Raw genomic sequence first — 27,786 nt, forward strand, 5'->3', positions numbered from 1 at the left:
GAGGGGCAGAGGGAGAAGGAAAAGCAGGCTCTGCTGAACACAGAGCCCAACACAGGGCTCCATCTCAGGACCCTGAGATCATGACCTGAGCCAAAACAAAAAGTCAGATGCTTCATTGACTGAGCCACCCAGGTATCCCTAAAAAAGAACTTTTATTTTTCTTTTAGAAGATTTTGTTTGTTTATTGTTCAGAGAGAGAGAGAGAGAGTGAGAGAGGGCACAAGAAGGGGGAGTGGCAGGCAGAGGGAGAAGCAGGTTCCCGAGTGAGCAAGGAGCCCAATGTGGGACCCGATCCCAGGACCTTGAGATCGTGACCTGAGCCAAAGGCAGAAGCTAAACCAGCTGAGCCACCCAGGTGCCCTACAGAACCTTTTTAAAATCGAAGTCCCATCTCGTCCATCACCACACATGCTTGATACTCAAAACACATCTTAAGAGACGCATCATGATGTTTGCTTCTCAAGGATTTTGTGAAGATGGGTATAATTTCTTTCCTTTTCTGTACTTGCTAATAGCTTTCCAGAATTTCCTCTTTAATGAAGAACCTAAAAGTTTTAACAATAAATATATTGGCCTCTCCCCCACCAACACGGCGATACTTGTACAGTTATAATGGTTAATATTTACTGAGCACTTACTACACCCTGGACATTATTCCACATGATGGCTTAACTCCAGTAAAGTCCCAGGAGGGACTATGAGGTAGGCACCATAAAGATCAATTCATAACAGAGATACTAAGACTCAGGTCAATCCAATTACCCAAGCCACATCCTAGTTAGGGGTTGAATCAAGACCCCAAAGCCTATGTCTGTCACCCAGCTGCTTCCTTACCATTCTCTATTTGAATTATTTTTGGCGTTTTTTTCTACTCTAGACCAGTGGCTCCTGAAGTTCAGAGCCTGAGTCTGCCGTGTCTTGGTATTCCTGTTGTCTAGCATATCAGGCTCATGGGAAGCACAGACACAGCATTTGCAGGGAATGCTGCCTGCTTGGCAAGGAAGGACACCTAATCAGGTCCCCCTGCCCCAACACATACACTTCTTCAACAAGCCCATCTTCAAACATGAGCTCTAGCAGCAACGACGTCACTGTGACTCTGCCCCCATCCCGGACCCACTGGCCCAGGATCTGCCTTTTAACAAGGCTCCTGGGTGATTCAGTTGCACACTTAAAACTTAAGACGTCCTAGTCACCGCAGGTACCCCGCATACACCTCTCGACTTTCTCCCCCAATGCTGCCGCAAGCAGAGGCCCTTTGCACTTTATGTATTTCTCTGTCCCTGTGTGCATGTTTATGTTTTCCACATTTTCACAAGCCCTTAAAAAAATAATTTCAAAAATATCGGCAAGCATGTGGTTGGCATTATTGCCCTTCACCGAGAGCATTCGAAACATCTGCTGCCCTTGAGACTTTGGTAAAGTCCTCTCATGCCATTCAACTCTCTTGTTCTTTGAGATGCGTTCAGACTAATTAGAAGCATTTGAGAATTTTATGGGCTGTTATATTGGTTTCCAAAAGGGCAGTTGGGTTTTTGACACATTTCAAATTTATCATAAACATAGAGACTGATACATATTATGCGCTTTTCGCTGTCATTTTTATCTTTCAGTTACCTTGTTTACATAATCATTTAAGTATCCTTATTTTCCTGAGGGAGTTCTGACGCTCTTCTTGAATTTAGATGCTATAAATCAAAGAAATGTCTTGGTCTCACTAGATACCCCTGTCCTCCCCAGCCCCACCTAAAAAACACTATTCTTTCTTACTTGAAGCGCATGAAGATGCAGAGGATACAAGCATGTAGATTAATCATCTCCAGAGATGGTCACCAATAATTTCTTCCATCAAGAGGCAGAGTATATATCCCTTCTCCCCTTGAATCCAGGAGGGCTTATGCTTGTTTCAACCAACAGAATGTGGTAGAAGTATCGCTGCCTGTTCTGAATCTAGCAGCTTCCACTCCTGTGCTCTTCCTACCCTAAGCTACCACGGAAAGAAACCCAGGTTGTCCTGAAACATAAAAGCCCTGGAGGATAAGAGGCCCTGAGGAGTGGGAGGCCGTGAGGGAGAAAACAAAACCGGGCAGCTCAGCCAAGAACCAGCACCATTACCCCAGACACCGGAGTGACGCCATCTTGGAGCTGTCAGCTCAGGGCAGCCTTCTGCTAAAACGCAACTACAACGATGAATCTAGCTGGCACCACCAAAGCAGAGACAAGCCATCCCCCCTGCCGCTGAGCCTTGCCCAAATTCCAGACCCACAAAATGGAGACCAACAAAAATGGACCTTGATGTAAGCCACCCAGTTCTGGGGTGATTTGTTACACACCACAGAGACCTGAGGCAACAGGTGTGGCTAAGTGGACGTGCAATAAAACACGAGTAGATTTTTTTAGGGGAATAAAGTCTAATCACATAAACCTGTCATTAGGAGTGTCACAAAAATTAGTGTTATCAGTTGACCTTCCTGACACATGTGTCAGGGTCCTTGATTGAGGGCTGCACGTCGACCAGCAGATGCCCTTAAACAAAGCTACGCGGATAGTACGTATCTGGTTCTTCCGCAGGCTACAAAATGAGCTCCCTTCCTCCTCCCCTGGAAACACAGCATCTGCTTATTCAAAAAGAAGGTCAGTTCTCCCACGTATAGCTGCCAGCAAAGTAAAGAAACTGGTTGAAAGGATGAAATAATTGAAGCCCTGTTACATTCTTCCTAAAAATATCAGATGAGGTTTAAGGTTGTTTGCCCTCTTTTTCATAAAAGACGCAAGGATGAATCTCAAAAAATGGAAGCCCAGCCATAAAACGGACATTGAGATATGGATTGGGGGGATGGCGTGACTGGTGGGGGGTGAGGGCGGTAAGGGGTGTAGCTCTGGGACAGACTAGTTGGTCTACTCAACAGCTTGCCTTTAGGGTCTGCAAGGCATAGCTTACTGCTCCCCTCTGTATTATCTTGCACTCTTCTCCAGCTCTCATTTGTCAAGAGCCTTCACTGTGCGTGGCATGGGGAGGAACAGGGCAGTGCAGGCACAAAGTTAAGTTCGTTGAGCCCTTGCCATCAAGGAGTTAACAATCATGCGATTCTGCTGACTGCTAGATCTCCAGCATCTAGAACACTGCCTCACCAATGAATACTGTTGAATGAATAAATGATGAAATGAATGAGCGCTTTTCTGTATGCAAACCTCATTTTCCCATAAAGACTATAAGCAAGTCAAAGGAAGCAGCCATAGAGCCACAGGTGAGTAGAAGACAAAGGGACTTTTGTGATTATCTAGGACAGTGGGACAGGACCATCCCAGACCTGCTGGGTCAGAAACTCCAGGGTGGGGGGGTCCAGCAGTCCATGTTTTTCAGTGGGAGATTTTCATGCACGATGAAGTTTGAGAACCACCCATTTTACAGATCCAGAGGAATGATAAGATGGTCTCAAAGTAACGTGACTAGTTAGTAGCTGGAGGTTGAACCAGCCTGACCAACCATCAATCAAGGGGGTTTTCAGGTCACACAACTTCCCATGCTAATGCAGAGTAAGTTCCTGGCAAATCAGAACAAGTCGGTCACCTTAATGAGAACCTTAGTTTCTGAATTCAGATCTAGAACCCTCTGCTTGCAATATAGCTAACCTCGGTAAGAACCAACTAGGTGCCAGGGAACAACATGGGTGCTTTCAATGTCTTCACTCACTTAATCCTCTCAATAGTCTTATAAGGCAGGGACTATTATAATCCTTATTTTTAAGAATGGAACATGGAGGCACAAAAAGGATAAGTACAGTAGTCCACCTTATCCGTGGGAAATAGCTTCCAGGACCTCCACAGGATGCCAAGAACCCTCTATATACTGTTTTTTCTCACATATACAACCTTATGATAAGATTTGATTTATAAATTAGGTACAGTAAGAGATTAACAACAACCAATAATAAAACAGAAACATTATAACAATATACCATAACAAAATTTCCATGGTTTCTCCCTCTCTCTCCCAAAATATCTTATTGTGCTATCCTCACCCTTCTTTGCATGATGATGTGAGATGAGAAAATGCCTACATGAGGAGCTGCCATGAGGGAATGACGTAGGCATTGTGATGTAGCACTAGGCTATTATGGACCTTCTGACGATGCACCGCAAGGGGGAATCCAGACCATGGTTAACTGGCAGGGGGGCAGGAGTGGTACTCAAAACCCTGGATAAGGGCAGGGGGGCACTGGAATGTGCCTAAGGTCACCGAGCCAGGAAATGAGACTCCCCAACATGAGCTTTGAACCATCACTCTTTTTACTTTGTATTTATTGTAGTGAATTCCCAACTCCTCTTCTACCTTTTTTGGTAACACTTTCCACAGTTGGCAACCGTTTCCACAATCCATCAGCCTTTCAGTACCCCGCTGTCTCTAATGGTAGAAACGGAACGTGAGGGAAGGGGTCACCACCCTGCCTTGCGCAGCCTCCAGCACGGAGTGGGCTGAGGACAGAGGTGTCAGCCGAGTGTTGTGGGCACTGGAGTAGCAGGTTGACCAGATGGCTGATTGAGTTGGGTTTTCAAAAGAAAGGGGACCCTGTGTTAGTCAAATAGCAGCCATGTTTTGGCCACCATCCAGGTGAAAAAGTAGGCCAAACTCGACTTTCAGGTAGGATTTATTTGGCCTAGTGTGTTCATTTTCAAAATTTGAAGTTGACCTACCTATAGGAGGTAATAAGCATCTGCTTACTGTCCTCATTTATAGTTTCTGCCTGCCTGCCCTGGGAGGCACTTGAGCTTTCAGCTACGATCCTAGGCTTTCTCTAATACTAATTCGTTTATGCTTCACAACAAACCTATGCTGTAGGCATTCTCATCTATACCTTGTAAATGAAAAGCCTGAGTCTTGGAGGGTATCGGTAACCCGGCCAACCTCATACGCTCATGAGTGGGAGAACAGGGTTCAACCCAGGCTAACTCTTCCCTATCTCCACTCCTCCAACCTACCACCTCCTTAGCCCCTGGGTTTCTCTAGGCATCATGAGAACAAGAGAGCCATCTTGTGTCAGATAAAGGGTCTGTTTTAGAAGGGTGAGGCTTCCACAAAAGGAGTCCTATGTTCAATATAATCGATCCAAATGAATCCCAGGGGTCTTCTAGATGGTTCTTTCCCATGAGTTAGACTACCCTCCCCCTACCCCACCTCCTGCTTTGAGGAGAACATCGTGTTCTGGAAGCTAAGTGGAAGGAAAAGTCAACTGTATCAAGTGCTTTTTTTTTTTTTTTTTTTTTTTTTTTTTTTTTTTTTTTCGAGGGGAAGGGAGGGGACAAGCAGGTGGAGCCCCAGGCAGAGGGAGAGGGAGGAGCTGCATCCCTGCTGAGCAGGGAGCCCGACTAGGGCTTAATCCTGGGACCCTGGGGTCATGACCTGAGCTGAGGGCAGACGCTTAATTAACTGAGCTACCCAGGCAGGCCTATCAAATATTTTTGGAAGGTCAAGTTGAGAACTGAAAACTGACTATTGGAGTTCACAAAAAAGATTTTTTGACCTTGACAAGAGCACTTTCTGTGGACTACAGGGAACAAAAGCGTGATTAGAGTGTTAAAGAGAGAATGGAAGACAAATATTGGGCACAATGAAGACAGAGAGCACTTCTGAGGAGTTGTGCTCTAAAGGGGAACAGAGAAACGGTTGTTAGCTGGAGATGGAAATGGAATCAGAGAATTTGTTTCATTTTATTTTGAGATGGGAGAAAGAATATAATGTTTGTAACGATGGAGATATTCTTACATAAAATGGAAGAACCAGTAATGCACGAAGGGAAGGAAAGAAATGTGGGAGCAATATTCTTGAATAGGCAAGAGGGGACAGAGTCTAGTGGACAGGTGGAGAGGTTGGTCTTAGGTAGAAGCACAGAACCTTAAATCTGGAAGGCAGAATATATGGTAAAGAACCAGGTAGCTATGGTGGTAGGGGGTTTTGGATGTTCTCTTCTAATTGCTTCTTTTCCTGAGCAATGAAGGAGGCAAAATCATTGAGAGAGAGAATACGGGTGAACGTGTTGGAGATTTAATGAGCCATGAAAAGGTATGAAATAATCATCTATAGAGTGGGAGTAAGAGAAATGGAGCAAGATTACCAGGGGCCAGACATATCCACTGGAGGGGAGAGGGCATGACTTAAACTGAAACCCATTAGTTGGGTTGTATATTTCTCTTTGGTCAAGGGCTTGTGCTCAGGTGCAGGTATGGTCCAGGACTGGACGTAACCAGGACTGAAGTTTTGCCAAAAGAGCACGATGAAGCCATGAAGGGGCGAGAGGGCTTGAAGTTTTATGCTGGGAGTAAATATAACACAAGGCCAGGGAGCAAGAAAGCAGCGTGGGGTCATGAAAAGGTACCAGGATCAAGAGAATCCATCCCAAGGGAGCTGGAAGTGACTGCAGTCAGGCGGGTACTGGAAGTGAGCTGGGAGGCTTGATGGGGCAGGGGTTGCTCTAGTTGGCAAAGGCTAGGTTGGGGTTGACCATGGGAGTAAGCAGCTGAGACAGTGTGCAAGACAGAGCTCTGGCACTTAATAAATAGTTATCAGACTGTGGGATGAAAGCGAAATCAGTGGAGATAATCTGATTCAAGACCTCAGAGGCCAGCATAATGGAAAGATCATTTATGCAAATGGTTATGAAAAGTACCAAGAATTATGATTGGGAAGATTATTGAGAGAGTGGCAGTGATCCAGGAGCTAAAAGTTTCAGGGATCAGTAGATGACTGCCACAAGGAGGGCGTGGTAGATGGGAAAATCTAAAATCATGCGTATCAAAGTTGTAGGAGTTTGGGGAAGGAGAAAGGAGAAGGGTCTAGAAGTGGCCATGAGGAATCGGGAAAAACCTCCTGGCTCAGTAATACAAGAGGTACAAGAGAAGAGAAACAACCACCACAGCCATCAGCCATTAACTTTGCCTGGAATTAATATAAACAGATATTTGGCGAGATAGTCATTAATACCAGGGGTCAACAGACTTTCTTGATAAAGGGCCACACAGCAAATATTTTCAGTTTTGTGGGCCACAGAGTCATTGTTGCAACTACTCCTGTAGCTCAAAAGTAGCTGAAGATAATATGTAAATGAACAGGTGTAACTGCATTCCAAAATAATTTATTTGCAAAATCAGTCTGTAGGCCATATTAGGTCTCCAGGTAAACATATGCTAACCTCTGATGAGTGCTGCTGAAAAAAGATCAACTAAGAGAAGGTCTAATGAACAAAAATGAGACATGTTTATCTGAGGACCAAAGATTTAAAATGATGTAAGTTTACGATACTGGTCTTAAGCAGAGCAGCTATGTATAGTTGTGAAGGTTGTACACTGCACAACCTCAAAGGGCACTATTCACATAGACTTCAAAATCAGTGACTCTCCTAGAAGTGGTACAGACCATAATCTGGATAACAGATCTACATATGACAGTCCTAGTTGTAAGGTAACTGCAAGGACTTTACTAAGTCGAAATTGTTGAGGGGCTAACCCAGTTTGAGAGTATATCCTACCATTTCTAGAAAAGCAATAATTACTTTTATTGACCATTTGCTATGCATCATTCACAGTAATTGGGTATATATAAATACTACCTCATATAAACCTCCTAGTGATGGTTTATATTTTCCCCATTTCATTTTGAGGTTAAGAAAGCCTAAGCAATTTGTCCTAAGTACCCAGCTAGTAAATATCTAAGCCAAAGTTTCCTTGACTTTTCAAGTCTGTGTTCTTTCTATTCCCCTCTCCTTTCTTATTGGTTGCAAGGTTCTTTAACGATGACCTAGTAAAACATGTATTAAGAAAATTTCTTCTGGAGACCTAATTAAAAATAATTACATACCTTAAAAGACACTAAAAATATGGCAGGCATGCCAACAGGGAAGATAGTTCTTATTTTATCAATGTCTTTATGGATTTGGATTCTGTTCAGAAAAGCTCAGACTCAAAAGGTAATTGCTGGCAGCATGCAAAATCCATCAACCCATAATTAACATATGACAATTATCCTAATTGCCTCAAACAACATTTCTGTTTTTAATTGTAGAGCAATTTGCCAATCACATCATTAATTGGCAATTCATATTTTAAACATGTAAAAGACAATGAGTCTTTATTTCCTCTGAGGCAACCAAGCCCATTAATTGAATTTTTAAAATACGTTTTCTTCTTTTCTCTGTCCCCTTCAGACGGTTCTGATTGCAGTTTCTTCTGGCCAAAGTATATTTTCTCGGGGTAACTTAATCTTACTTTAGCACTTTAATACATTTTCCTAACAATTCACTTAGACCAGATCCTCTTTTCTCTCTAGACACCCTGAGCAAGGCTCCCATGGACTTCAAAGGGAAAATAGTGGGTGCAGGGAAAGCAAGGAATCTGGTTCCTCGGTTCAAAAACCCTCCACACACTATAAAAACTCACTGGTGTCTTCCTGTGTGTTAAGGGCCAATTAATATACGTGAGTGAAGCCTTTGTATGAAACCACCCTGGCAACTTGTGAACTTGCTGGAAAGCCCAGCAGCTAATGGAAAACAAAGTTTAGTGGACTCAATTCCCATACAGACCCCTCCCCCCTCGTTTGCTCATAGGGAAGGAGTAAGAAGACTAGGAATTGCCTCAAAAAGCAAAAAGGCAGTAAAGACGGCCCCTGACTCCATTCTCGCTCCCCAGTCCTTCAACGCATACCTTGGGCCAAATGGGGACTAGGTATCAAAAGCTGCAAAAGAATTCTTCATTCAAACCCCAACTCCCACCCCAACTTTAAGGGTCATTTTCTTCCGGAATGTTGGGAGAAGGGGTGGTCTGCTTGGTCTCAGCTGGGAGGCAGCCAGACCCAGCTCCTCTGCGGGAAGAAATCTTTGCTGTGGGCTGCTGGCAGTTACCTGGAGCTCCCAGGCTTCCGCTGCTTCTCTGCGTGGGCATTTAGCAGAGGGGAACAGGAGCAACAACATACCTTGACCTTGTCCCTTCTTTCCCGGACCAAACCCATAACCACCCACACCACCGCCGTCACCTCATAAGACTGTCTGTGCTAGGCTAGGAGGATTTCAGAAACACCTGCTGCTGTCAGATGCAAAGGGCAAGATGAACCGTTTAAGAATGTTCAACTCTTGGGGCGCCTGGGTGGCTCAGTGGGTTAAAGCCTCTGCCTTCGGCTCAGGTCATGATCTCAGGGTCCTGGGATCAAGCCCTGCATAGGGCTCTCTGCTCAGCAGGGAGCCTGCTTCCTCCTCTCTCTGCCTGACTCTCTGCCTACTTGTGATCTCTCTCTCTCTCTGTCAAACAAATAAATAAATAAAATCTTAAAAAAAAAAAAAAAAGAAATGTCCAACTCTTCACCACTGTCTGTGTGACTGTTGCCCATAGACCAGTGGGGAAGCAGAGAAAGTTAACCCCTGGACAGGGGTTTCTAGCCTGGCTTTGTTTTTTAAACCCCATCCCCAGGAGTTCCTTCTCTAAACATGACCCTTTGGTCTTGTACAGCAGAGCTCCACTCTGACCGCGTGTTCCCTGGGGACCTCCTCCCCACAGCCCCCTACCCCCGGACCAATAAAATCAGACCCTTTGGATACGGAGCTGGAGCATCAGTATATGGTTTTTCTCTCCCCAGGAACTTTTAAGGTGTCACTAAGGTTGAGAACCCCTGCCCTGGGACAGCTCCTATCCCTATACCAGGCCTCTGGGTGGGGTGGAAGTGGGGATGCAGGTCTCAGGGCTTGAATTATTCAGTCTATACCAGAGTTTGCAAATCGGAGGCCCACCCACAGGCTGGATCTAGCCAGAGGATTTGTTTTGTTTGGCCCATATGGGGTTTAAAACATTTTTTTTTAATTACTTGCCAATGTTTGTTAATGGGAATATATTGCATAAAAATCTGGATAGTTGGCTTCTTTTGGAAAATCAGGAATTTCTGGCCATTCTCAGTCTGCATTCCTGTGTGACCACAGTTGGCTGGAGGAGAGGGAGGAGCTAGCCCCTTAGGTGCAGCAGGCCCTCTCCGGCTGACAACAGTCCCTGCCATTCTCTATAGCCTCACACCATTTCTGCCTCCCTCATTTACCTTCCCACTCCTCTCCCCACCCCGACCTAACTAACAGGGGAGGGGAGCCGGAGGAAACCTGTCTCCCTCTGTAATGCCCCCCCCCCCCCAGGAAGTGCACCAGGGACTCTGTCCTCCATAGGGTAAGAATGGAAATAAGCACACAGAGATTCCTGGGTTCACAAAGCAAGGCAGGGAGCACTTGTTCTGTACACCACTGAAGCTGCACGGGTCCCCGCCTGCAATGGGAGAGTACTTAATACGATTCACACAGAGTGGGGTTGGTGTGAGGCCCACCCCTTCTCCGTCTTCACCTCCACGTCCACTTCTTTGTCTAAACTCAGGCTTGGGCTTGCAGAGGGGAAAAAAAAAAAAAAATCCCACCCCCAAACTCTCTACCCATTCAATGATACAAAAGTTCCTGTTTATCAATGCCTTAGGCCAGGTCACGTTGCCAGGCCAGATTGCCGCACACCTGTCTTCCCGGGGCAGTATTTCTCAATGTGTGGTTCACACTCCTTGTGACAGATTCCTGGGCCCTGCCCTACACTCACTGAATCGGGAGCCCTGGGGGTGGGTCCAGGTAACCACATTTGCCAGTGACATTTTTGCTCCATAATAATAATAATAGCAACTGCTAATCACAGCATTTACTAGGTGCCTTGTGCACATTATCTCATTTAACCATCACAGAACTCCTTAAATTAGGTAGGAGTAGCTTCACATTGCAAAAGAGGACACGGGAGCTGGGACAAGTCAAGTCATTGGTTCAAGGTCACCCAGCCAGTAAGCTGCAGAGCTGGGAGTCTGATCATCTGCTGTAGTTGGGAAACCACAGCTCAGAGACAAAGGGAGGCAGGAGGAAGGTTTATGAGTTCCCAGGTCACACTGGTCCAGGAGGATGGTAGGATTTTGTCCAAATCACGATAAAACTATGGCCTTGCTTTCAGTAAGCTGAGACTGTTTGGGGTAGAGACCAGACTAGACTATTGCCTGTAAGAGGTTGTTTATGATTGGATGACACAGATGGCCCGTGTCCCCCAGTCCTGGTCTCTGTGTGTCTGCTAGACATCATGTCCACCCCGAATTCCAGCCTCCCTGCTGTCTTCCAGGTCTTTGTGCTGGGACTTAGCGTGTGTGGCTCCCTCTGTGTGAATGCTCCTCTTCTAGATCACGGTCAGCAGACTTTCTCCAGAACAGTTTTTATAGTATTTCAGGCTTTGGGGACCATGAGATCTCTTACAACCAGCTACTCAGCTCTGTCACTGTACCACCAACACAGCCAAAGACAGCATGTAAACAAACGAGCCTGGGTTTGTTCCAATAAACCTTGATGAACCCTGAAATTTGAATTTTCTACGATTTTTTTTTTTTTAAGTAGGCTCCCCACCCAGCATGGAGCCTAATTGCGGGGCCTGAACTCACCACCTGGAGATCAGTATCTGAGCTGAGATCAAGAGTCAGATGCTTAAAGGACTGAGCCACCCAGGCACTCCTGAATTTCACATCATTTTTATGTGTCACAAATTTTTGCTACTTTAGATTTATTTTCAGCAATTTAAAAATGTAAAACCCAGGGCCCTACAGTCGGTTAAATGTCTGTCTCTTGGTTTCCGCTCAAGTCATGATCTCGAGGTCGTGAGATCGAGCCCCACATGGGACTCTGCACTCAGTGAGAGTCTGCTTGAGATTTTCTCTCTCCCTCTGTCCCTCCTGCTCGTGCTCTTTCTCCCTCTAAATTAAATAAATCTTTAAAACAAAAATGGAAATGTGGGGCGCCTGGGTAACTCAGTGGGTTAAAGCCTTTGCCTTCGGCTCAGGTTGGGACTCAGGGTCCTGGGATCGAGCCCCACATCGGGCTCTCTGCTCAGTGGGGAGTCTGCTTCCTCTTCTCTCTCCGCCTGCCTCTCTGCCTACTTGTGATCTCTGTTTGTGAAATAAATAAATAAGATCTTAAAAAAAAAAAAACAACAGAAATGTAAAACCCCATTTCAACCTGCGGGCCACACCCAAAACTGGTGTCAGCTAGAAATCGGGGATGGACCATTACTAACCACCCTGTGCCTTTGGTCTCCTAACAGCGAGTGCTTTCCTGTGCCCCAGGCCCCCTCAGCTCTTGGCTTCTCAGAGATGCCTTTCCTGAGGCCTGTAGCTGATGTTCCTCCTTCCTCCTGTTCCTTTCTCTACCATCACCTTTTAAAATTGCACAGTCACGCTTATCACTATTTTAAGATTTTCTGGTTCCTTTGTTAGTTTACGCTTGTGGGACAGGTCTTCCTCTGCTGAAGTTAAACAAGTTCTAGGAGAGCAGGGAGGTTGTCTGAGTTCTTGGCTGTGTCTTCAGTATCTAAACAGTAACTGGCCCATCACAGGGTAAGTACCTGAGTAAATGACAAGACAAAACTCTCCTGCACTATACCTCATGTTTCCTTAGTGTCTTGCAAACTTCTCATTATATACCTCAAAGGCTACACAGATAAAATATTACCCAGCTGCAGTCCATAGGAGTGTAAAGTCATAGAAGAAATCCAGGCCAACAACAACCTGATTTCTCTTGTCTAGAATAGAACAGAGTTTCCTAAACACCAAGGACGTGGACGGGCTATGAAGTAGGATGGCTCCCAGTGAAGGATGCACATAAACTTGGAGCTAGAGTGCTTGTTATTCCAAGAGCAAAAATTTCATCTTGGGCTAAACGAAGGGTTTCTACTTCCTGAAGAAAAGCTTAAGCAACGAAGGCTCATTGTTTTCTCTTATATAAATAAATAAGAGCAGTGAGCAGTGAGCAGCGGCATCTGGCCCCATGGTCCCAGGAGAAGTTTCTCCCGAGACCCTCAGGGTCAGCCAAACAGTGTGGATGGGGCAAACCCTGATGCTCATCTCCTCAGTGGAAGCCTTCCCTCAACCACGCCGAAGAAAGCAGTCGTTTTCCATCGCCACTGAGGTACCTCCAGGAGGGGCTTCTGTCCCCCTCGTCGCAGATGGAAGTTTCAATGAGAGCAGATTCTGGCATTTCAGGGTGTGCAGCTCTGCTGACACCAAACCCGGGATGGATTCCCTGAGTGGGCTCCAGACCCAGGTGGGGCTAGACCCATGCGGCGGATTTTGCCACATCGATTTTGCCACATCGACTTCCCAGGCTACAGCGAGTTTGTAAGGAAAAATGACAGCCATGGTTCTACCCTTGAGGCTTGTCACCAGAGGCAGAGCGATGGATGCTGTGTCCTCTGCGCGTCTATCTCAGATGACCAAGTCCCAAAGGGTCCTTGTGGGCATGAGGGAGAAAACAGCTGGTTCTAAATGCCAGCTGCCACAGTTAAGCTCTGCTGCCTCTTGGGCAGTGAGCCCTGCTTTTCTCATAGCATTAGATTTGTTTCGCTCATCCCATTAATTTTAAGTCATTACAATGACTTGAAGATCACTTTCTTGTTCCTCACGGCCCAGAGCTTTCCTTGAGCTTCTACTAAGCGTGGAATGCATACGAGGCAATAGGCTGGTGGACACGGGGAGGGATAGGGTGAGAATTGAAGACAAAGATGAACACAGCGGGTGTAACCATGTTGGCGTTCCCTCCATGGGTTGGACAATGTATTCCCAATTTCAACACTTAGAATTGGGGACTTTAAAACTTAAGTTTCATCATCACTGGAAAAAAAATCAACTAAGTTACTCCTGCTGGCTATCAAATGCTATCCCTTATCCAGTACGTGATATGTGTCTTACCTCATTTGATTCTCATAGTAGTTTCTCTTTTTGCCCCATTTTATAGACGAGGCAACCGAGGATCAGAGATGTGAAAGAAACATCTAGTTTCACAGAGATGTGTAAGAAAACATTCTAGTTCACACAGCTGGTAAATGGCTAAGCTGGGGATCAAATGTGGATCTGTCTGAAGTCCAAATATCCACTAAGAAGACCACTAGCCCCTTCTGATAATGCCTTCCTGTGCTGATGTAACCCTTAGGTGAGGATGAAGGTCTTTACTCACTCTGCTTGGAAAGACCTTCCCTGAAACATCTTCTTCCCTATCTCCAGCCTTCAGTCTTACTTCTGACAGCTGAGATTTTACCATTAGAGATTCATTCCTTTGCCAGGAAATTTAGGTCTCTTAGTAAATTGCAAATGTCCCCTCGGTGGCATGACACTTTATGCCTTTATCCTCTATGAACTGCTCAGTGTCATATTGAAATGGGGAGGCAAGAAAGGATGGTCCAGGAGGTATCAGATATATACATTTTCCACCAAAATCTTTCAACAATCTCATGAGTTAGAGATTATCAGCTCTGGTTTGTGGATGAGAAGAAAACAGCTCTGAGAAACAGGCAATTGGAGTGCTTTTTTTTCCAAGCCTGTACTTTCTTATTCTTTATGTTGTCCTCTTCTTTTTTTTATCTTTAAATTTTTTTCTTTTTTTAAATTTAAATCCCATTACCCAACCTATAATTCTCTCTTTATAAAAGTGATTGCCTTATTCTTGTGATTATCTTATTAGTATTATTAAATTTTTAAAACATTTTCTAGAAAACCTTTTCAATGCTCTTCTTGGAGAAAAAATAGGGTAGAAGTTTTTCGTGATACAATGGTGGTTAAAATTGGAAGGGTAATAATAAATTAAAAAATGGGAGGGATGCTGCTAAATGAATTTTGGAGGGAAAATTACATATTTGAGGTTTTATTATTATTATTTTTAAAAATTTTAAGTAATCTCTACAACAAACCTAGGGCTTAAACTCATGACCCCAAGATCAAGAGTCACACTGAGCCAGCCAGGTGAACCCCAAATTGTATATTTAGACAAAGGTTTTTACTTTCTAAAAGCTGATATCATGCAGTCTTGGAGCAGAGAACTGATAAAAACATTTTTATGGCATGCACTTTATGGTTATTATAGATTTAAATTTTGATTGAATCAGCAAAACAAACTATTAAGCAGCATTGAAAATCGATACGAAATGGGTTTCTATGAGACTTGCCCACTCATGAGCTCAGGTTTGGCAGAAAGCAGATGCTTCATTGGAATCCAATTAGAAAGACTGGTTCATACAATTCCAAATCGATTACCCATAATTCACGTCACACATACGATTCAATCACACCCACAATCTGCCTTCTAAAGAACACGATCATCTATTTCATTTATGTACATTTTCAAAATCTTCTGGGCGGCCTTTAAAAAAAGAACTGTAGCCCCCCCCCATTTTTTTTCACTCTATAGGATGTAAAATTAGTTGTAGTTACCTTCAGCAAGAACCCGCTAAACACATTTATTCATTAATGTGGCAGAATTTACTGAGTTCCTGTTATGGACTAAGCACCGTGCTAGGCATTACGGCAGCTACTAAATGAATTACACCCAGAACTCATAGTCTTATTTTTTTTTTAAATTTTAATTTTTTTAATTTATTTTTAAAAGATTATTTATTTATTTATTTGACAGACAGAGCTAGAACACAAGCAAGGGAAGCAGCGGGCAGAGGAAGAGGGAGAAGCGGGCTCCCCACTGAGCAGGAAGACCGACGTGGGGCTGGATCCCAGGACCCCAGGATCATGTCCTGAGCTGAAGGCAAACGCTTAACCATCCAAGCCACTCAGGCACCCCAGAACTCTTAGTCTTAGACAAAAGATCAGGCATGTATCAAAGCACCTAGAAAATGACTTAGGTTATTTAAAAGATGTTGTCCAATTCTTTGATACTTTTCCCATTGGATAGTGGGGGTCCTCTTCTCCTTCCCTTGAATCTGGTGTATGGTGGCTTTGGGCAATGAAGTAAGGCAAAGTGATGCTATGCCAGGTCCAGGCCTGCCTTTGCATGGACCGGCAGGTTCCATTTTGGTCTACTGGAACCCTGAGCTGCCTTGAAAACATTCCAAATACCCTGAGGCCTCCATGCTGTGAGGAAGGCCGAGCTAAGCATCCGGAAAAACTCTGTGGAGGGACGCCAGGGTGGCTCAGTCGGTTAAGCATCTGCCTTCGGCTCAGGTCATGATCTTAGGGTTCTGAGATCGAGCCCCATTGTCAGGCTGCCTGCTCAGTGGGGAGCCTGCTTCTCCCTCTGATCCTTCTCCCTGCTTGTGCTCTCTCTGTGTCTCAAATAAATGGACAAAATCTAAAGATAAAGAAAAACTGCATGAAGAATGAGCAAGAGAAACATCCAAGTCAACTCAGCTGGTTCCCAGAAATCATGGAATGAAGATATGTCATCTGCTATGCCCTGACCAAACTTGGCCCAGAAGAATCATGAAATGTAATAATAATAATAGGGGGTAGATTTAAGCCACGAAGTGTTGGCATACTTTGTCCTGCAGCAGTAGATGACTTGAACCTGGTTACTGTCAATAAAAAGGGGTACGTGACAGCCATAAGAAATCAGAAGAAAACTTTATTTCCAGCCTTAATGACAGTGGAAAGAAACAGGGAAGGTTTCCAAGAAGTGGTCACTTTGAGTTGAGTCTGGAAAACTTCAAGACTAGGAAATTCAGACACGGTGGAGTAAGGAGAGTCCACGCAGAGAAAATAATGCAGGTAAAGGCTCAGAAGAAAGAGAGTGCCTGATGCGTGTGGGGAAGATGGAGGAGTCCGTTTTGGCAAAGAAAAAAGGGTTGCAGGACAGAGAGGAACCCAACAGAAGCTGGAAGGAAGTAGCAAAGCACTGAAGGCCTTGAACGCTGGGGTTAGGTGGACAAGGAGAAGCCAAACACTATTAGGTGGACAAGGAGAAGCCAAACACTATTATAACGGGGAAGGGATGCTCATCTTGTGCCTTAGAAGAAATTAAACCAGTGGGATTGAAGATGGTAGTTAAAAGAAGGAATGAGCCAGTTATGAAGGTCCTGTAATTGGGGAGCTGGAGAATTATCCTGACTTCTCTCCTGGGTAGGAGTGGGATCACAGGAAGAACTGACCTGGCTGGCAGAAGATTGGCCCCCAGAAAGATCCAGGTCCAAATCCCAGGGACCTGTACATATGCTAGTTCCTGCGGCAACGGGGACTTTGCAGATGTGATGAATGGTAAGGACTCCGAGATGGAAAGATGATTCTGCATTTATCCAGATGGGCCCATTGTAATCCCATGCATCCTTATAATGGAGATAATTTCCCAGGTGTGGTCAGAGAGCGCTGTGAACGTGAAAGAAGAGTCAGAGACATGGACGTGACCAGGACTGGAGCTGCCATTGTTCTGAGGTTGGAGGAAGGGGTCTAGGAGCCAAGGAACACAGTCATCCTAAAAGGCTGGGAAGGGCCCTCAGTCTACAAGTCAGCAAAACAAAGAAACCTGGAACGTTAGTTCTACACCTGCAAAGAACTCAAGTTTGCCAACAACCCAGAAAAGTGAGCAAATGGATCCTCCTTTTGAACCTACAGAAAGGAACAGAGCTCTGCCGGCGCCTCGATTCTAGCCTGGTGAGACCTGTGTCAGACTTCTGACCTTCAGAACAGTGAGACAAAGAACGTGTGCTGTTGAAGCGTCTAACTTTCTGATGATTTACTATGGCAATAAGAGAAAATGAGCACAGATTTCCACAAATGGGCGATATTTTGGAGCACCACTGCAAGGGGCATCGGAAATTAGGAGTTGACAGGGTTCTCATAAGCTTCCTCTCCCTTTAGGCTGTGGTTCTATTTTCTTGCTACAGGAAACACAGACTTTTTGTCTCAGAATGGTGTCTGTCCCCAGCGGGACCTCGATCAAGTTATCTCACTTCCCCAAGGTTTAGTCTCCTCGTCTGTTACATGAGGGGAATAAATGAGAACAGTGGCTCCAAACATTGTATGTTTCACCATGACATGCCTGATAGAGAACACTCCCATGTGCAGAGCCTTAGTGGGTATAATCCAGCTTTGGGGAAATTACACCATTCTAGCGACAGCGTTCTTTCCTCTCCCCATCAAGACGTCATCTCAGAATATAAGGGATGTCTTGATGGGCATAACTTTGTATGTATTCCGATTTATTGAGCTTAGATGCAGGGCTTGAAAATGTGTGTATTTGTGTTCTAATTTTATAAAGGAGGCACAGAATTTTATTATTATAAAGCATGATGAGACCTACATCACATACAATTATCAGCAATGAGTCACTACTATTAGTGCCACACTACTAATTGTAGTGGGAATGCTGATGTAGATGTTGGTAGTGTTCTTCCTAGTACTGAAATTAAACAGTTTTAGGAACTGAAGAGTGGCCTGAATTAGTTGCAGCTGAGAAGGTGGAAAGAAGGTGAAGGGGGAAAAAAAGGTTTCTAAGCCTTAAAACAAAAACAAAAACAAAACCTCTCCCCTCATCCCCTGGCCTGCACTGTTGGACCAAACAACAGGAATCAAACCTTAATGTATTAATATATTATTATACTTGTAATCATTTCATTAGGCAATGACATAAAATTCGATCCTAACTTAGGGAAGGAGCACAGGCCAAGGACCTCCTACCTCCTAAGAATTCCTAACGACCTTCCTATTGATTAAGAAAGAGCAAAAAGGGGTGCCGGGTGGCTCAGTGGGTTAAGCCTCTGCCTTCAGTTCAGATCATGATCTCAGGGTCCTGGGATTGAGTCCCACATCGGGCTCTCCACTCAGCAAAGAGCCTGCTTCCCCTTCTCTCTCTGCCTGCCTCTCTGCCTACTTGTGATCTCCGTCTGCCAAATAAATAAATAAATAAGATCTTTTTTTAAAAAAAGATGAAAATTAGAGAAAAAAAAGAGCAAAAAACCCACAAACAACAAACAACAGTAACAATAACAATGAAAAACCCAAACCAGAGGGGGGGGAAAAAAAAACTGGCAAAAAGCAAATCAGAAACTGATGAGTATTGACAACAGGCTGCCCTGAGTTGCCCTCTATTTGATGACCCAGGAACTGTTCTGTGTTGAGTAGCTGTGCCAGGAAGATGGTTCTAAATCTGAACATTTCAATATTTTCAAGGCAGTGTAATTTGAGGTGGGTATCTTGTCACAAAGCACATGAATTTCTAGAAAATGAGACAGTATGTGGCTGGCGGGGGTGGGGGACCATGGATCAGCATGGCTAAGGTCGTGAGTTCTGGGATCAGACATCCCTGGGCCTAGTCCCAGCTCTGCCACCTACTGTGGGTCTGACAGCAGGCAAGGCGCTCATTCTCTCTCAACTGCAGCCTTTTCCGTAAAGTAAGAATTAGAGTGTCTTCTTCACATTCTTTGGGTTTAGACTGATGCCTCCTGGGGAGTAAGGACTCCAGGTCAGCTCTCACTACTGTTAACCAAAGCAGAGACACCTCAAGGAAAAACCTGCCAAACGGACCAGAGTGTTTCTTGCAGTGCATCATATTAATCAAATTCCCTGCTTACTCTGTAAAATACTAGGGCATTTCTACATAAAACCTCAAATCCTGCATCTAGGCTCTGAATTACCTTTTTGGGATTCTCTAGAGTGTTTGGCTTTCATGTCATTGCCTGCTGTAAATTCTGATCTTTGATCAGACTTTTTTTAAATTTAATTTAATTTATTTATTTGACAGAGAGAGATCACAAGTAGGCAGAGAGGCAGGCAGAGAGAGAGGGGGAAGCAGGCTCTCCGCCGAGCAAAGAGCCCGACGTGGGGCTCGATCCCAGGATCCAGAGATCATGACCTGAGCTGAAGGCAGAGGCCTAACCCACTGAGCCACCCAGGTGCCCCAATCAGACTTTTTTGAGGACAGGATTACACGAAGTGCTCCTGGCCCCAGCGTCAAAGCAAGGGATGTGTTCGTCATTGGAAGACCTTCTCCCCATTTCGTTGTGACCTGAGGAAGACAATATAGAATACGGATATACACCAGGAGAAGTGCTTTTGTTTCCAGGCTCATGACCTTAGTAGTTCTACGCAGATAACTGGGCCCGGAAATCGTTAGAATAACACAAGGGGTCAAGCGACTCCCAAGTGGTTGCCTTGCTTTCTGTTAGCACCATCACGCAGAGAAGGAAATACACTGGGATGAGTTCCAACTCTTACTTTGCAACAAATTTAACAAAGTTAGATGATCTTGGACGAGTCACATGCCCTTTGTGACCTTCAAATTTCTCCTCTGTAACATGAAGGTGAGCCGGACCAGTACTTCCCACTCCAGCACCCACAAAACACCAGGGGTATGCGGCCTGGCTGAGGGAGTGTTGTTATGTTTGCACTTCAGTATTTGCCTGGAAAATGTACTAAGCCTATCAAATCCACCATTTGATGCTATCGCTTAAAACAAGGCGAAACATATATAAGTTTAGAAAGAAGAAGCTAAAATGTATTTTACAACAGACCCTGGTCTGATTTCCTAAGATGTGTCCCTCAGCTGATGAGCTGGACTGAAGTGTATCAGTCACGTTATTTGCTCTATGTTGTGATGCTTTGACAGGCTGGGGCCTTGTGGAGCCAGGGAGGGACTGCCCCTGCCCTCCCCAGCCACTACTCCAGGTGAGCGAGCTCCTAGGGATAGCAAACAACTTCCCTGAATGCACACCTTTGATATGCAAACCAATTCATCCTGAATCCAAAACCCCCATTCGTTTCCTTTTATTAGTCTCCTGCAGTCCCAGACCATACTGCCCAGCCCTAAGTCACCCCAGGCAACAGGCAACGTATGACTACCTTAGAGCCCAGAACCCACCGTAATTAAACTAACCAATCCTAAACCTGATCAGCTTATCCTCCCTGACTTGCCCATTCCTTTCCAAGAAAACTACAGCAAAGGCCCTGGCCCATGCTTTCCCCTCATTCTCTGCCTCCTGCCCGCCCTAGTGCTTATCCCCGGAGCCCTGCCTGCTGTGGCAGGCCTCCTCCCCCAGGCAACCCTGAGTTACAAACTATTTCTTCAGCAACACTGGTCTCCTGATCTGTTGCCTCACCATATTGGAATAAAAACAAAATCCCAGGACACTCTACAACACGGTGAAAGGATTCCTTTGGTCTACTCTTACTAGTTTTGAAGAATTAACTAATTAATTAATTAATACATTTATTTATTTGAGAGAGAGCCAGAGAGAGTACAAGCAGAAGGAGAGACAGAGGCAGAGGGAGAGGAAGAAGCAGACTCCTTGCTGAACTAGGAACCCAACCACATGGGGCTCAATCCCAGGACCCTGAGATCATGACCTGAGCTGAAGGCAGATGCTTAACCATCTGAGCCACCCAGGTGACCCTGAAGAACTTTTAGTTCATCATCCCATGGGCTGGCCTGATGCCCCAGCTGGGTCCCAGGGTGCCAGGATCAGGGCCTAAACCAAAGGCAGATGCTTAACCAACTGAGCCACTCTAGCACCCCTACTGGGATTCTTTTTGGGGTGATGAATGTCATGGAATGAGACAGTAATGATGGTTGCTCCACTTTGTAAATATACTAAAAAACTGTATATCTTTAAAGGGTTCCTTTCGTGGTACGTGAATTACAGCTCAATTTTTTTTTTTTAGCTCTACTTCATTTTTTTTTGATTGAAGTATAATCAACACACAATATTAGATTGGCTTCAGGGGTACACCACGCTGATTCCACAATTCTATCCGTTACTGAGGGCTCACCTCGACAAGGGTAGTCACCATCTGTCACCAGACAATATTATTGTGATATTATGGACTATGTTCCCTATGCTGGGCTCTTCGTCTCTGGGACTTACTTGTTTTATAACTGGCAGTTTGTACCTCTTAAATCCTTTTATCTCTTTTGCCCACCCCCCCTCCCCTCCCCTCCCCCAGCTCCCCTTTGTTCTCTGTATTAAGAGTCTGATGTTTTGCTTTGTTTTGTTTAATTAATTAATTTGTTTAATTGTTTAATTAAAAATTCAATTTTTAAAAATTGGCCACTTTTCCTCTCCTTCTATCTAACTCCTATTTGTCCTGCAAGATTCAGATTAGACGGGGAGTTGCCCCCAAAGCCTTCACTTACCTTGCCTTTACTCACTACCGCTCATCCCGCTGTGTTTTAATTACTGGTTTACTTGGGGGAGAGGGTTAAGAAAAAGAAACCTTTAGGAGACTCTGCTTGTGGAATTCACCATTTAACTCTCTCCCTCCCGTTCTCTTCCTTGCCAACCTTGACCTGAGAAATTTCTGGGCAAATCCTAGTTTTGGTTTCAGCAAAACACAAACCCAAAAGCATGGTTTTTCTGGTGTGATTTTTTTCACAATTTTCTCTGGGGCTTCTAAATTAAAAAAAAAAAAAAGAGAGAGAGAGAGAAGGGAATCTGTTTTCCTGGTGGAAGCACTGCTTTTTAAGGATTTGGGGACAGATGAGTCTGGCAGTGAGGTCCAAGTCTTTTCTATTAATTTATACTGGAAAAGATGACTTTTTCTTGTAAAGAGCCTGTGATTTTGGAAAGAGCCCCAATCCACAAATATCCGTCTGCAAGGCCACACTTCATATTTAAATAGTTTAGGCAGATGACGACTCTTTAAAAGATTAACTGAGAGTTTTGATAGCTGATTTCATCAGCCTGTTAATTCACTCCTGAGGAGAGGAAAACCAAGGTACTACTTCTACTTATCTGTCCATATCTTGTCTATGCTAATTGTTATCTTTTTCTTTGAAAGGGCACAGTACCCCGGCCAAATCTTGATTAGCTGTTAGGGCGCCTGGAAGATAAGACAGGACCCTTCCCTAACTTCCTTTGCTCAGGTTAAAAACAACAACAACAACAACGACCCACAGCCAAACTGGGATCTCCCAGGAGCACCTGTTCAATGAAGGGAGGATAGTTTAGCAGCCAATCGCTGGGTAGAGTCCAAGATGAGAAGGAGACCACTGGGGTTTTCACTCTTCCCCCACAAGCTAGGAAGATTCTAGGGCCTCCCAAACTGTCAAGTACCCACAAATCGCCTGGATCCCTTGTGAAAATGCAGACAGACCCTGGTTCAGCTGATCTGGGTAGATCCCGAGATCCTGTATGTCTAACAAGCTGCCCGGTGGTGTGGATGCTGCTGGCCCAGGGGCCACACCGAGTAGTAAAGAATAGCTCTGATTCCCTAAGTATGGTTAAAACCTAGGTTCCAAATAAGTTTCTGAAAGCTGACACTCTGTGGTTCTTTCTTGCTGGTCCTTGTTAAATAACTAATGATAGCAATAATAATTAAGAAAACAGGGGCACTGGGGTGGCTCAGTCCATTAAGTGACTGCCTTGGGCTCAGGTCATGATCTCAGGGTCCTTAGCCCCACATAGGGCTCCTTGCTCAGTGGGGAGCCTGCTTCTCCCTCTCCCTCTGCTGCTCTGCCTGTTTGTGCTCTCTTGCTCTCTCTGTCAAATAAATCAATAAAATCTTAAAAAAAATTAAGAAAACAATGATGGTGGACATTTATGGAGGGCTTAGTAGGCACGGGCAAGCCTAACCTAACTATACCTGTTATTGTCTTATTAAATGACTGTCTGTGGTTCAGAGACACTGAAGAACTTACTCAAGTTCTCATTGCTCAGAAGTTGCACGGCAGTAACTCAAGCCCTATGTGGCTCTCCAGATGGGCTCTTAAAGATGACTCTCATTTTCCAATGTCTTCTTGTAGGTTCAGTGGAGCTGAGCATGCAAAGCTTGATCTTTGCTTTCAAAAGGAGCATTTCCCTGGGTGCTGCCGAACTAAGCCAATGGTGCAAAGCTCTCCATGAAAATCAGATAGAAGGTACAGGCAGACAATGAGTTGTTACACAGGCCAAAACTCACCCAATAGTGACCTGCAGACTTGGTCCACACTAGTGACAACATGCTTTCCCCAGGGATTATTTTCTACCTTGCAAAGCAGATGCTAGGTTAGTAGAGTGCTGCCACCGTAATATGAGGTTTATTCAAAATTGGTGATGGGGGAAGAAAAATGGATCTATTACGTATTTTTAAGTCAAAATTATGTTGTCTTCTTTGAACAAAAATTAAAAAATAGGGGCGCCTGGGTGGCTCAGTGGGTTAAAGCCTCTGCCTTCGGCTCGGGTCATGATCCCAGGGTCCTGGGATAGAGCCCCATATCGGGCTCTCTGCTCGGCAGGGAGCCTGCTTCCTCCTCTCTCTCTCTCTGCCTGCCTCTCTGCCTACTTGTGATCTCTATCTGACAAATAAATAAATAAAATCTTTAAAAAAAAATTAAAAAATAATGCTTGGATGGGACGCCCAAAGGATAGTTGACAAAGGAAAATAAATTGATGAATTGAATTTCATCAAAATTAAAAATTTCTACATTTCAAATGATATTGTTAAGAAGTGAAGAGATGAGTCACATACTGAAAAAAAAATACTTGTAAATCATCTATCTGGTAAAGGACTTATATTCTTTTTTTTTTTAACTTTAAGATTTTATTTACTTATTTGAGAGAGAGAGAGAGAAAGAGAGGGAGCATAAGCAGGGGGAGGGGCAGGCAGAGGGAGAAACAGGCTCCCCGCTGAGCAGGAGACCAGATGCAGGACTCAATCTCAGGACCCTGGGATCATGATCTGAGCCACCCAGGTGTCCCAGGACTTGTATTCTTAGAAGACAATAATAACCCAGTTAAATAATGACCAAAAGATCCAACAGACAGCTCACTGAAGTAAACACACTGATGACCAGTAAGTATATGAAAGGTGTCAATATCATTAGACATTAGGAAAATGCAAACTAAAACCATAATGGGATGCTAATTCACACTCAGTAGAATGGCTGTAATTAAAAAAAAAAATACAGACAATGATAAGTATTGCCAAGAGCGTGGAGAAACTTGGATACATTGCTGGTGTGAATGTAAAATGGTTCAATCACTTTGGAGAACAGTTTCTGTCGTGCAAAGGTTTTTGTCCTTTGTTGTAATTTCCTTATATATTGAAATGCCATTTTGGTGGTAAATTTCACATGCTGTGTCTTTTGTTTTTTTAATCTATTTTTTATGGGGGTAGGGGAGGGGCAGAGGGAGAAGGAGAGAGAGAATGCCAAGCACGTCCATGCCCACACAGAGCCTGATGGAGGGCTTGATCGCTTGACCCCGAGATCACCACCTGAGCTGGAAGCTAGAGTCTGACACTCAACTGACTGAGCCACCCAAGCACCCTGACATATTGTTTCTTTTGATGTAAAACAAATTTTTAAGCAGAAAGATTTAAAATCCTTTAATTTACAATAGCCAAATTATGGAAGTAGCCCAAGGGTCCATCGATAGATGAATGGATAAAGGAGATGTGGTGTCTATGTAAATGGAATATTACTCAGCCATAAAAAATCTTGCCACTTGCAACAGCACAGATGGAGAGTATAATGTTAAGGGAAATAAGTCAGTCAGAGAAAGACAAATACCATTTGATTTTACTTATATGTGGAGTTTAAGAAACAAAACAAGGGAACAAAGAGAAAAGAGACAAACCAAAAAACAAAACTTATAACAACAGAGAACAAATTGGTGGTTACCAGAGAGGAGGTAAGTGGAGGGATGGGTGAAACAGGTGGAGGGGATTAAGAGTACACTCATCATGATGGACACTGAGTAATGTACAGAATTGTTGAGTCACCAAATTGTACACCTGAAACTAATGTAACATTTTGTTAACTATATTGAAATTAAATATAATAAATAAAATAAGATTAAAAAATTAAAAAAATTAAATTCTTTAAAAAGTAAGATAACTGAAATTAGATTTTTTGTTGCTGTTGCAACTTCTGTAAATCTTATTTATTTTAAAAATATTTTATTTATTTAAGATAGAGAGAGAGTGAGTGAGCAAGAGAGAGAGAGAGAGCGAGAGAGAGCATGAGCTGGGGGGAGAGGCAGAGGGAGAAGGAGAAGCAGGCTCTCCACTGAGCAGGAAGCCCAACTCAGGGCTCGATCCCAGGACCCTGGGATCATGACCTGAGCTGAAGGCAGATGCTTAACCCACTGAGCCACTCAGGCTCCCCTGTTAATCTTATTTATCACAAGCATCAATTCATACCCCCAAACTACAAGTAGTTAATTAAATTTTATTAATTTATTTTTTAAAGATTTTATTTATTTATTTGACAGACAGAGATCACAAGCAGGCAGAGCGGCAGGCAGAGAGAGAGGAGGAAGCAAGCTCCCTGCCGAGCAGAGAGTCCAATGCTGGGCTCGATCCCAGGACCCCGGGATCATGACTTGAGCTGAAGGCAGAGGTTTTAACCCACTGAGACACCCAGGCACCCCATGAGTAGTTAATTTTAAAATTCAGCTTTATTTAAATAAATTTGATTTAAAATGTTGGTCTTTGTTCATTCTGATTTGTACTTTTTTAAAAAAAATGTTGGAATAGAAACCATTTGTAAATATTTCAATATTTTATATTTACTTTAATATCTTTTTGTAATTACATGTGTGAATATTTACATAGGCTCATGCTTATTAATTTCCCTTGTCTTTCTTTCCTGTACCATTTTTATATAGGATGTGTTATGCCTGTTAACTTTGTAATTGAGCGCAGACATTGCATAATATGATCCAAAAGACCTAGAGGAATCACCCTCACGCATACCCTCCCGGGCTTGGCGTTGGGGATGCAGGAAATGAAGAGACTTTCTACCGCCTTCTCCTGGTAGGAGGGTCAATATGCTTGTGGCTGTCTGGAATCCGGTTGCATAATGTGAGCTGGAAATATTTTTGAAAAATATAAGTATGAAAAGGCATGTTGGACAGCGGAAGGAGTGAACTGTAGTAGATGCTTCATTGTTCAGCAGCTCTCTCATCTCTAATTTGGGGAACTGCCCATGGCATGCACTCTACCTCCTACAACAGAAGTCAGAGGGAGATGACAGAGTGACCTGCTTTCCTCCCTCTGGATGCCAGAATGAGAGCGTGTGAGCCCAGAGTAGCCACTGGGCTTTGAGTCTCGGTTGAGTGTCACAAGAGGAATCTTAATGTTATTCAGGCCGTCCGTTGGTGTCTTAGGGCTGTGGTGCTAATCAGCTCCCTCCGCCTGGATTATGCTGGTCCCAGCCCTCCCCTTCGTCCTCCTTGACCATCAGGTCTCTGCTCAAATGTCACCTCCCTGACCAGCTCCCCTAAAAGAACGATCTCACCTGCCTTCTCTAAGTCCATTTTTCTATATGTGACCATCACTCTCTAGCCTTATGTATTTATTGTTAAAGTTCTTGGTTGTTTATTTTTGTCCTACTAAAATGTATGCTCCATGAGGATACAAACATTCTCTCTCGTTCCTCACTTTATCTCCAGGGTCCAAAATAGTCCCCAGCACAAAGTGAGTGCCTGATAACTTTTTTTTTTTTTTAAGATTTTATTTATTTATTTAACAGAGAGAGAGAGAGAGAGAGAGAGATCACAAGTAGGCAGAGAGGCAGGCGGGGTTGGGGGGGAAGCAGGCTCTCTGCTGAGCAGAGAGCCCGATGCAGGGCTCGATCCCAGGACCCTGAGATCACGACCTGAGCTGAAGGCAGAGGTTTAACCCACTGAGCCACCCAGGCGGCCCCCGATAACTTTTTTGTTAAGGGAATATATAAACGAAAGCTGGCCCGCTGTGTGGCAGGCCAATGACAACTTCTTAATTCTTAAGATTAGTAATAGTTTTCTATCAGGCTTGCTTGGGGGGGTGATTCGAATCTTGAGTGAGTGACACAAAGGCGAGTATATGATTGCAGTTCACTCTCCAGCAGGGACAGGATTCTTGTGTTAAGTTACGAAGTTCAGTTATGAAGTTGTTAGGAAGAAGGAGCATTTGGCTGTACAGAGTCAAATTTAAAATGGCATTTGCCGGTAGGCCCGAACATGGTATATGCCAACTTCCCCTCCAACACTTATAAAAACTAACAAAAAGATAGAAACCAGTCCTGATAGACG

This window comes from Lontra canadensis, unplaced genomic scaffold (genome assembly GCF_010015895.1).
Source record: "Lontra canadensis isolate GAN:19392208 unplaced genomic scaffold, GSC_riverotter_1.0 scaffold34, whole genome shotgun sequence".
In the NCBI taxonomy this organism is placed as follows: Eukaryota; Metazoa; Chordata; class Mammalia; order Carnivora; family Mustelidae; genus Lontra; species Lontra canadensis.